The following is a 9,030-nucleotide window of genomic DNA, read 5'->3' on the forward strand; positions in this document are numbered from 1 at the left end:
CAGACCCTTAGGGCCAGGAACTGCCAAGTAATTTCAGAAGAGAATTCAGTCGCTTTGGAAACAGGTTTTGACAATGGCTCTATATGCCAAAGGGCTAAGCATACAGAGGGCACTGGGTTCCCGCCCCTTGAATGATACTTGAGGTTTTGTTCACCAAACAGATGACTTCATTCTGACAATAATGCTTTTTTTTTTTTTTTCTGAGAAGCTGCCAGTTCATACACATTATAAAATAAATTCTCTCGTTGACGCTGGAGTGGCAGGAAATACAAACATTGCTTTTTTAAAAGTGTATCAGTTGGAAAAGGTAAGCTAGAAAACAAGTAGAGTCTCTTTCAGAAAGAATTTGTGGTAATCATGGAAACCAGTCACCAATCAGCAATCACTTTATCAGCCCTACCATTGATTAAGGAGGAAGTATGAAGAATGCTTTTAACCTTAGTTCAGTCTGTGCAAGATGTTTTGAAGCATGAGTTCCCAGTAATATCTGAATCTTCTCTTCCTTTAGCCCTCCAGGAAGCCATGTCTACTAAAGGAAGAAAAGACCCAACAGATAACCAGTTCTTCTCCAAAGGCTCACTGGTTTTTAACATCCTGTGTCTCCCATCCTCCAAGGGTTACCTGTGAACAGGTGTACGGGCCAGGAGGAGTCTTTGCACGTCATTCTTCTCCCTTCAATACAAACACTGAGGAATAAAGGGAATCAACTTCTCCTTAGATATGTTTGGTCTGAGCCCACATATGGCATGACTGTACGCGCCCCTGAATGATGTAGAAATGAGTTTGCACGTGATAAAACTATGTCATTATTCCTTGCACCTTAAACCTTTGATTCCTTTCTCTACGTCAGCTGTCCTCAACTTTTTTTTTTTTGTAAAAGTCCAGAGAGCACATGGTCTAGGCCTTGCAGACCATATATGGTCTCTCTCCTGCTCCCCTCTCCTCCTGCCTTTTCCTCCTGCTGCCCTCACTTTATAACCCTTCCTCTATTTACAACACTTCTTTTTCTATTTATAACCCTTATTCTTCTATTTATAACTCTTCAAAATGTAAAACCCATTCTTAGGTTGCAGATTTGACCAATAGACCATAATTTGTTGACCCCTGCTCTATATTATGCCACAGAAGTTCTGACAGCTCAGTCTCATAGAATGTAAGCCACTGTTTAGTCCAAATTTCAGCCAATCAATTAAGCACACTGTCTAGTTAGTTCATACACTAAATCCATAATCTCTGGTAAATTTACCCATTTCAATAAATTCAGCCTGACCTCCTATTATATTCTGTTCTCTTTGGTTTACTACACTGAGAATTGATTCCCACACATTTGCCATACTCCTCAGGTTCCAGCTGAGAGAAATTAGCTAGATCGTGCACTTTGGAGAATATGCTGTATCTTCCCAGGTCAGATTCACACTTGTACTCCTGTACATGATGGGCTCTGACTCTAGCTGTAAGTCTAGAGACAATGAGAAGGGGTCTTGACTGGGTTGTCTCTCACAAAACAACAGGGCTAGTTGGTCTTAAACAGAGTTTTCAAGCAAAGGAGAGAGAGATCAACTAAAACTTGGGAGGAGAAGCTCATGCAGCTAGCAAGGAAGATTCAGGGACACTTGGAAGGATTCAAAAACTTCAGCTTTTTCTGAGTCCACCCAGAGAACTCTCATTCCAAATCTCAGGGCCTCACTCCTTCCCAACCACGTCCCTAACTTTCATATAAGAAATTTGGTGAGTCTGTTTTTAATTGATGTAATTCTGCAATCCACACAATTAAATTTGGGATTAGTTTTCAATAATATTTGTTCCACAACTAATAAATATAATGGTCTTTTATAAAACAGCCATAGAAATTCTCTAGTTCTCTGACTGAGACTTAAGTGAAGATTTTTAACCCCTGAGTTTGTCATTTTCTTTTTGTTATTCCCCAGGGCAGACTGAAAAAGCCATCTCATGCCACAGTCCCTGTAGGCATTATTGCTATAATGTAATAGTCACTTTCTCTCCCAAGGAACTTAGTTTAACAGGAACTTTATCCCAAGTGACCATCATTGATAATTTAATGATTATGGCAATGTAGGCCATGAATTAAGAGTATCCCATTTTCCTTTGGAAAACAAGTCAACACTACATTCAAGACCAAGGTCATAACCAAACCAAGCCAAGAATACCAACATTTATAGTTATTTTAGTAGGACTATTCCTATTAGAAACCGTCTATCTATGGAGGGAAGGAAAGAAGGAAGGAGGAAAGAAGGAAGGAAGGAAACAAGGAAGGGAGGGAGGGAGGAAGGAAGGAGAGAGAAGAAGGAAGGAAGGAAGGAAGGAAGGGAAGAAAGAAAGAAGGAAAGCGAGAGAGAGACAGGGAGGAATAAAGATGGGGAGGGAAGAAGGGAGGAAGAATAACACAAGATATTTAAACAGAGAGGGTTTAATATGCAGAACTGATTTCACAGATGTTGGAGAAATGAAAGAATAAAAGCAAGAACTTAGAACCTAGAGGTGATAACTACAACATGAATCTATAAGCTTTTGGACTAGGTGAAGAAAAAGGAAGGGTTGGGGTTATCAAAACTTGGTAACTCAGAAAAGAGATACTCATTAAGCTGGGGCTTAGTTCTCTGAGAAAGTAGTATGTCCTACAATCTCAAAAATCAGAGAAGTCTGTGGCACTGAGAAAAGGGAAACACTTGGCTACTGATGATACCTCTGAGCAGGGAAGATATGGCTAGTTTCCAAAGTCAAGGCAACACTGACACGACCAAATAAAAATAAGAAATTCCTTAGTCCCCAACTCATACCTTCCAGTCTCCCTCTAGTGATAGATATTAACAGAACCCGACAGGAAGCCAACTGGCCCGAGTCTGGGGAGGCTATTTGGCAGAGCTATAATCTCAGCAGCACAGAGCACAGTATAGAATTGTGGGTTTGGGACTCAGACTCAATAGGCAAATGATCAGCATAGATAGGGGTATGTTTCTCAGCTCCTTCTGTTTAAAACAGACCTGGTATCTTCCATGATGCCTTTCAATTTTTATGCCTTTCCCACTCAATAGTTTACAATTCTGTGTACACACGTGGATCTGAGTCTCGGGCAGGAGATTACACCTACAAAGGGAAAAGTCTGCTTCTCCACTCAACTCATAAAAATGACCACAATTTAACTTGAATTTTCTTAACTCAGGTCTCTTCTTGGTGTTGGCAGATCTGAACGCTCAGGTAGATCCGTTATCTCAACCATCAAAATGTGTTTCCTAAAATATATGCTAAAATGAGTTTACAGATAAATGCCACAAAAAAAGCTATAACAAAGCCAGAGAGGGGCCAAGTTCCATAAAATGAGTCTTAAGGTAACCGAGAAGCATTAGTTTGCATCTATAATATATAACAGTAGTAAAAGCGTATTGAGCTATATATTAGGTACTAAGTTATTTATATGCATTAATTCATTGTATCCTTCTACCCTTTGCAGTAGAAATTAATATTACCCCTTATTACAGAATATTAAGAAATTATGTTCCACTGGCTTCATCTATATATTAAAACATTATGTAAACTATAAAGAAAATATGTATACCTATAGAATAAATATATTCAGATAGATAGATAATGTCTGTATGCATATTTAACTTCCAAGACCCACCCAGATAAAGAGCCCAACAGCTTAGCAAACAATACTGCATTGTGTAATGGGTATTAGCCACAGAAAGAGCTTGGGGCAGTTTCTTTGGTACATTTCCAGTAAAAATAGAGAGCGATGAACTTGCTCCAGATTCTGATTCCAGAACATTCAGAGGCTGGAGATAGTGGTGATCTGTCTGTGAGGCCCCTGTGTTTATCATTTCTCAGAAGCCAGCTAGTAGAGCAGGCCACCTGCCAGTATATGGTTAGCACATTTATGTCAATTGGTTTGTCGGCCAGGTACCATGGCTTTTCCTAAGTCACAGCTTCCAACTTCTGGGAACATAAAACCACAATGCAAGCCAAGATAGCAGTGAGAGACCTTCCTTGTATACCACACTAGTGGCTCTCTGAAAAGGTATGCAGTTTGCTTTTGTGCCCTGTAACTGGCAGTCCAGAGAAGCCCAATCCCTTCTAATTTCAGGTGCCTCTCTTCCAGCTCTTCAGAATCCATTTTCTATAGACAAGAACAGAGTGACAGAGAGAATGAAGGATATTTCAGTGTTTGTTAAAAGGGACTGAAGCCAAGTTTCCTACCAAATGATTTCGGACTCCTGTCCAGTAGGCAAAGGATACATCAAATTAATTCACCTCTAAGAGTCTAGTTCTCCTCATGGAAATTTTTATTTTCTAAAAACTGAGCTAAGAGGATTTTTTTTTCAGCTAACCAGTCATCAGATAAAATTATGTATGCCTACAAAAAGTAATGGAAAGGGGCGCTTGGGTGGCTCGGTCAGTTAAGCATCCGACTTCGGCTCAGGTCACGATTTCACACTTTGTGGGTTTGAGCCCTGCATCGTGCTCTGTGCTGACAGCTCAGAGCCTGGAGCCTGCTTCGGATTCTGTGTCTCCCTCTCTCTCTACCCCTTGCCCACTCACACTCTGACTCTGTCTCTCTCTCTCAAAAATAAACATTAAAAAAATTTTTTTTAAATAATGGAAAAAAGATGATTCCATTTTGCCTTAAAATCCAAATTTATAACTTCTTCTTCCAGTATATGATATAGTAACTAGGACTACATTTGCCTTCCCGCTATAAACTATGTTTTCTAAGGGGCAAAATATATAACTCTTTTCAAACATGAACTGCAGACTGCACCAGACTTGATCTTTGAAAGAAGGGAAGGAAATAAGATTAGCACTAAAAATGCCACTGCTTTCTACCTGGAGACTAGAACATACGAAAGTAGAACGCCAAGTAAATCACAGGACCTTGCTGAATCAAAGAAATAACATCAGAGTTTGGAGAAGCCAGGGTGGCTTAAATTTGCAAAGCACAGTACCAGAGAGGAGAGAGTTACACAGAGAAAGAGCTCCAGAAATCTGCATAGGTGGCCCTTTGAGTCTTTGGCACAATATCCAGTTCTGCATATGTGTGGTAAGACACCACGAAACCAGGCAAAGAATAACTATGAGTGAAAGAACAACTAACAAGGAGCTGTAAACTGAACAATTCCCAGAACTCATACAGGGCTGGGAGTCATCCAAGTTCTAACCAGTTGTGGTGGAGAAATCTCATTGAACAAGCAGAGCATTTAGAAGAGACTCCAGAGGCATTGAGGCTAAACTATGCTTGAGTGAGGCCACTGCAGACCTGCACTAAAAACAAACCTCAAAATGATCAAACTGATCTGTAGGTAACTTAATTGTCTGCCAAAATAAAGTTTAACGATCTCTAAAAGAAGACACCGAAATCCATTTAACAACGTGATATTCACAATGTCTAATATCCTATCAAAAATAACTAGCCCTAGTAAGAAGCAAGAAAATGAGAACTGTGGCCAGAAACAAAAACAAAAACAAAAAAACCCATTCAATAGAAACATACGCAGAAATTACATAGATGACCAAATTCACAAAGATTTTTTAAAGTGATATGCACATATGTTCAAAGATTTAAAGAAAAATATAAACAAAAGAAATAGAGAAATTGAAGATATAAAAGAGGACCAAATGGGACTTCTAGAGCTGGGAAACACATGAGCTAAAATGAAAATTTGACTAAATGTGATTAACAACAGTTTACATACTAGAAAAGATCAGTGAATGTGAAGACATATAAATAGAAACTGTATGAAATAATGGCCAAAATTTTTCAAAATTTGATGAAAAATATAAATCTCTGCATCCAAGAATATCAACACAGCTCACACAGTATAAACATAAAGAAAAACATATAAAGGTAACTTATATTACAATCGATGAAAACTGGAAATAGGAAATACTAAAAGTAGAGAGGAAAAAAAGACATATTTGATATAGAAAGATGAAGATAAGAAAATCACTGACTTCATATCAGAAACAAAGTAAGTCAGGGGCACCTGGGTGGCTCAGTCGGTTAAATATATGACTTCAGCTCAGGTCATGATCTCGCAGTTTGTGAGTTCGAGCCCTGTGTTGAGCTCTGTGCTGACAGCTCGGAGCCTGGAGCCTGCTTCAGATTCTGTGTCTCCCTCTCTCTCTACCCCTCCCATGCTCATGCTCTGTCTCTCTCTGTTTCTCAATAATAAATAGACATTAAAAAAAAATAAAAAAAAAAAAAGAAAGTCAAGAGACAGTTGAATGGCATTCTTAAAAGTACTGAAAGGAAGGGAAAAAAGTAAATCTATAATTCTACATCTATCAAAAATATTATTCAAAAATAAAGGCAAAATGAAGCAATTTCAAGATAAACACAGTCTGAGAGAATTTAAGAACAGCAGACCTACACTAATATAAAAGGACGTTCTTCAGGCTGACAGAAAATGATAACAGATGTACACAAAAATTAACTCAAAACTGATCATAGAAATAGAAGCTAAAATATAAAACTTACAGAAAAAGACATATAGACAAAATCTTTGTGACCATGGGCTAGGTAAAGATTTTTTAGATACAGCAGATAAAAAGTACAAAAAAAGAAAAAATTATAAATTAAACTTTATCAAAATTAAAGACTTCTAGTCCAAGAATACCATTCAAGAATAAAAAGATGGGACAGCCTGGGTGGCCCAGTCAGTTAAGCATCCAACTCTTGATCTCGGCTCAGGTCATGATCTTATAATTTCATGAGATCAAGCCCAGCATTAGGCTCACACTGACAATGCAGAGCCTGCTTGGGATTCTCTCTCTCTCCCTGTCTCTCTGTCCTTCCCCCACTCTCTCTCTCTCTCTCTCTCCTCAAAATAAATAAATAAATATTTAACTATTTTGTCAAGTTTTATTTACTTATTTGAGAGAGACAGAAACAGGACAAGCTGAGAAGGGGCAGAGAGAGGGAGGGAGAGAAAGAATCCCAAGCAGGCTCCATGCTTTCAGTACAGAGCCCGATGCGGGGCTTGAACCCATGAAACCTCGAGATCATGACCCCAGCTGAAACCAAGAGTCAGATGCTCAACTGACAGAGCCACCCAGGTGCCCCTAAATAAATAAACATTTTTAAAAAGAGAATGAAAAGACAAGCCATAGACTGGGAGAAAACATTCACAACACACATAGGTCCTAAAGATCTTGTATCCAGAATATTTTTAAATACAATTAGACAGGAAGAATGATTTTTTTAATGGACCGAAGATTTGAACAGACAGTTCACAAAAGAAGATATACAAATATCCACTAAATGCATGAAATGGTGTTCAACATCTTTGATCATCAGGAAAGTGCATATTTAAATTTTTTTAATGTTTATTTATTTTTGAGAGAGACCAAGTGTGAGCGGGGGAGGAGTAGAGAGAGAGGGAGACACAGAATCTGAAGCAGGCTCCAGGCTCTGAGCTGTCAACACAGAGCCTGACGCAGGGCTCGAACTCACAAACCACGAGATCATGACCTAAGCCAAAATCAGATGCCCAACCGACTGAGCCACCCAGGCGCCCCAGGAAAATTCATTTGTAAAGCTCTGCAGACCGTTAAATTGTCTACAATTAAAGACAGACAGCATGAAGTTTGGTGAAGCTCTGAGCCACTGGGACTTTTGTAAACTGTTGGAGACAATGGAACAACCACTTTGGAAAACAGAATGGCAGCTTTTATAAAGTTCAACGTATAAACCTCCCATATGACCCAGCAATTCCACTCCTAGGTATTTACCTAAGAGAAATAAAAATGTCTGCCCACTCAAAAATTTTTGTTCATGAATGTTCATAGCAACTTTATTCATAATAGCCCCAAACTGTAAATAACCCAAATGTCTATCAACTGGAAAATGGATAAACAAATTGTAGTATATTCATACAGTAGAGTAATAGGCAGCAATTATGTTGATACATACAACAAAATCGGTGAATCTCAAAAGATTCCCAGCACCTGGTTGGCTCAGTTGGTTAAGCGTCCAACTCCTGATTTCGGCTCAGGTCATGATCTCACGGTTCATGGGTTCGAGTCCCACATCAGGCTGTGTGTTGACAGTGCAGAGCCTGCTTGGGATCCTCTCTTTCCCTCTCTGTTTGCCCCTCTCCTGCTCATGCTCTGTCTCTCACTCTCTCAAAATAAATAAATAAACATGAAACATGAAAAAATTTAAAAAATAAAAAGATTCCATGAAAATGTAGAACAGGCAAAACTAATCAATACTAACAGAAAGCCAGATCAATGGTTGCCTGGGACCAAGGATGGCAGGGATTTACTACAAAAGAACAAGAATTTGGGGGGGGGGGGGCAGAGAAGTATTCTGTTTCTCAACTAGAGTGGTTGTCACCCAGTTATATACAGTTATCAAAATTGAACTGTACAGTTAAAATGTGTGTATTGTATTGAATGTAAATTATACCTCAATAAAACTTACTCTAAACTTCAAAAAAATTAGGTGTCACAGAATGGATATTTTACCATTCACACTGGTTTATAAGATTTTGAGATCCTAGAGCTTCCTGAATGGCCTCCTGCCAGTTGGACTGTCCTTTTGTGGTCCTTTTGTCCTGAGCAGTGCTGTACCTGTGACAAATTATGTCTTCCAAACATGGCAGCAGCCCAACACTATAGTAACACATGACCTAGATATCCCCCCCATCAAAAAGTGGGGTCTGTGTTCCCTCCCCTTATTTCTGAGTTCTCTTGTGACCTACTTGGAACCAACAGAAATGTAGCAGATGCGACACTGCCATGACTCCCAAAGCTTAGTTTGGAAGGGTGAGGCAACTTCCCCCTGCCTCACTGGAGCATTACAACGCTGAGCTGCCATGTAAGCAGTCCAACTTCCTGAGGCCATCACGCTGTAAAGAAGCCCGAAGTATCCCAGGTGGAGAGACCACATGGAGAGCCCCCCAGACGACGTGGAGAGAGAGAGCCAGAGATGCTCAGCCAGACTCCAGCTCCTACGGTTCCAGCCACTGCCTCATTCCAGTCCCTGAGGAGACCCCGTGCCAGAACCACCTA

The sequence above is a fragment of the Acinonyx jubatus genome, chromosome A3 (assembly GCF_027475565.1).
Source record: "Acinonyx jubatus isolate Ajub_Pintada_27869175 chromosome A3, VMU_Ajub_asm_v1.0, whole genome shotgun sequence".
NCBI lineage: Eukaryota > Metazoa > Chordata > Mammalia > Carnivora > Felidae > Acinonyx > Acinonyx jubatus.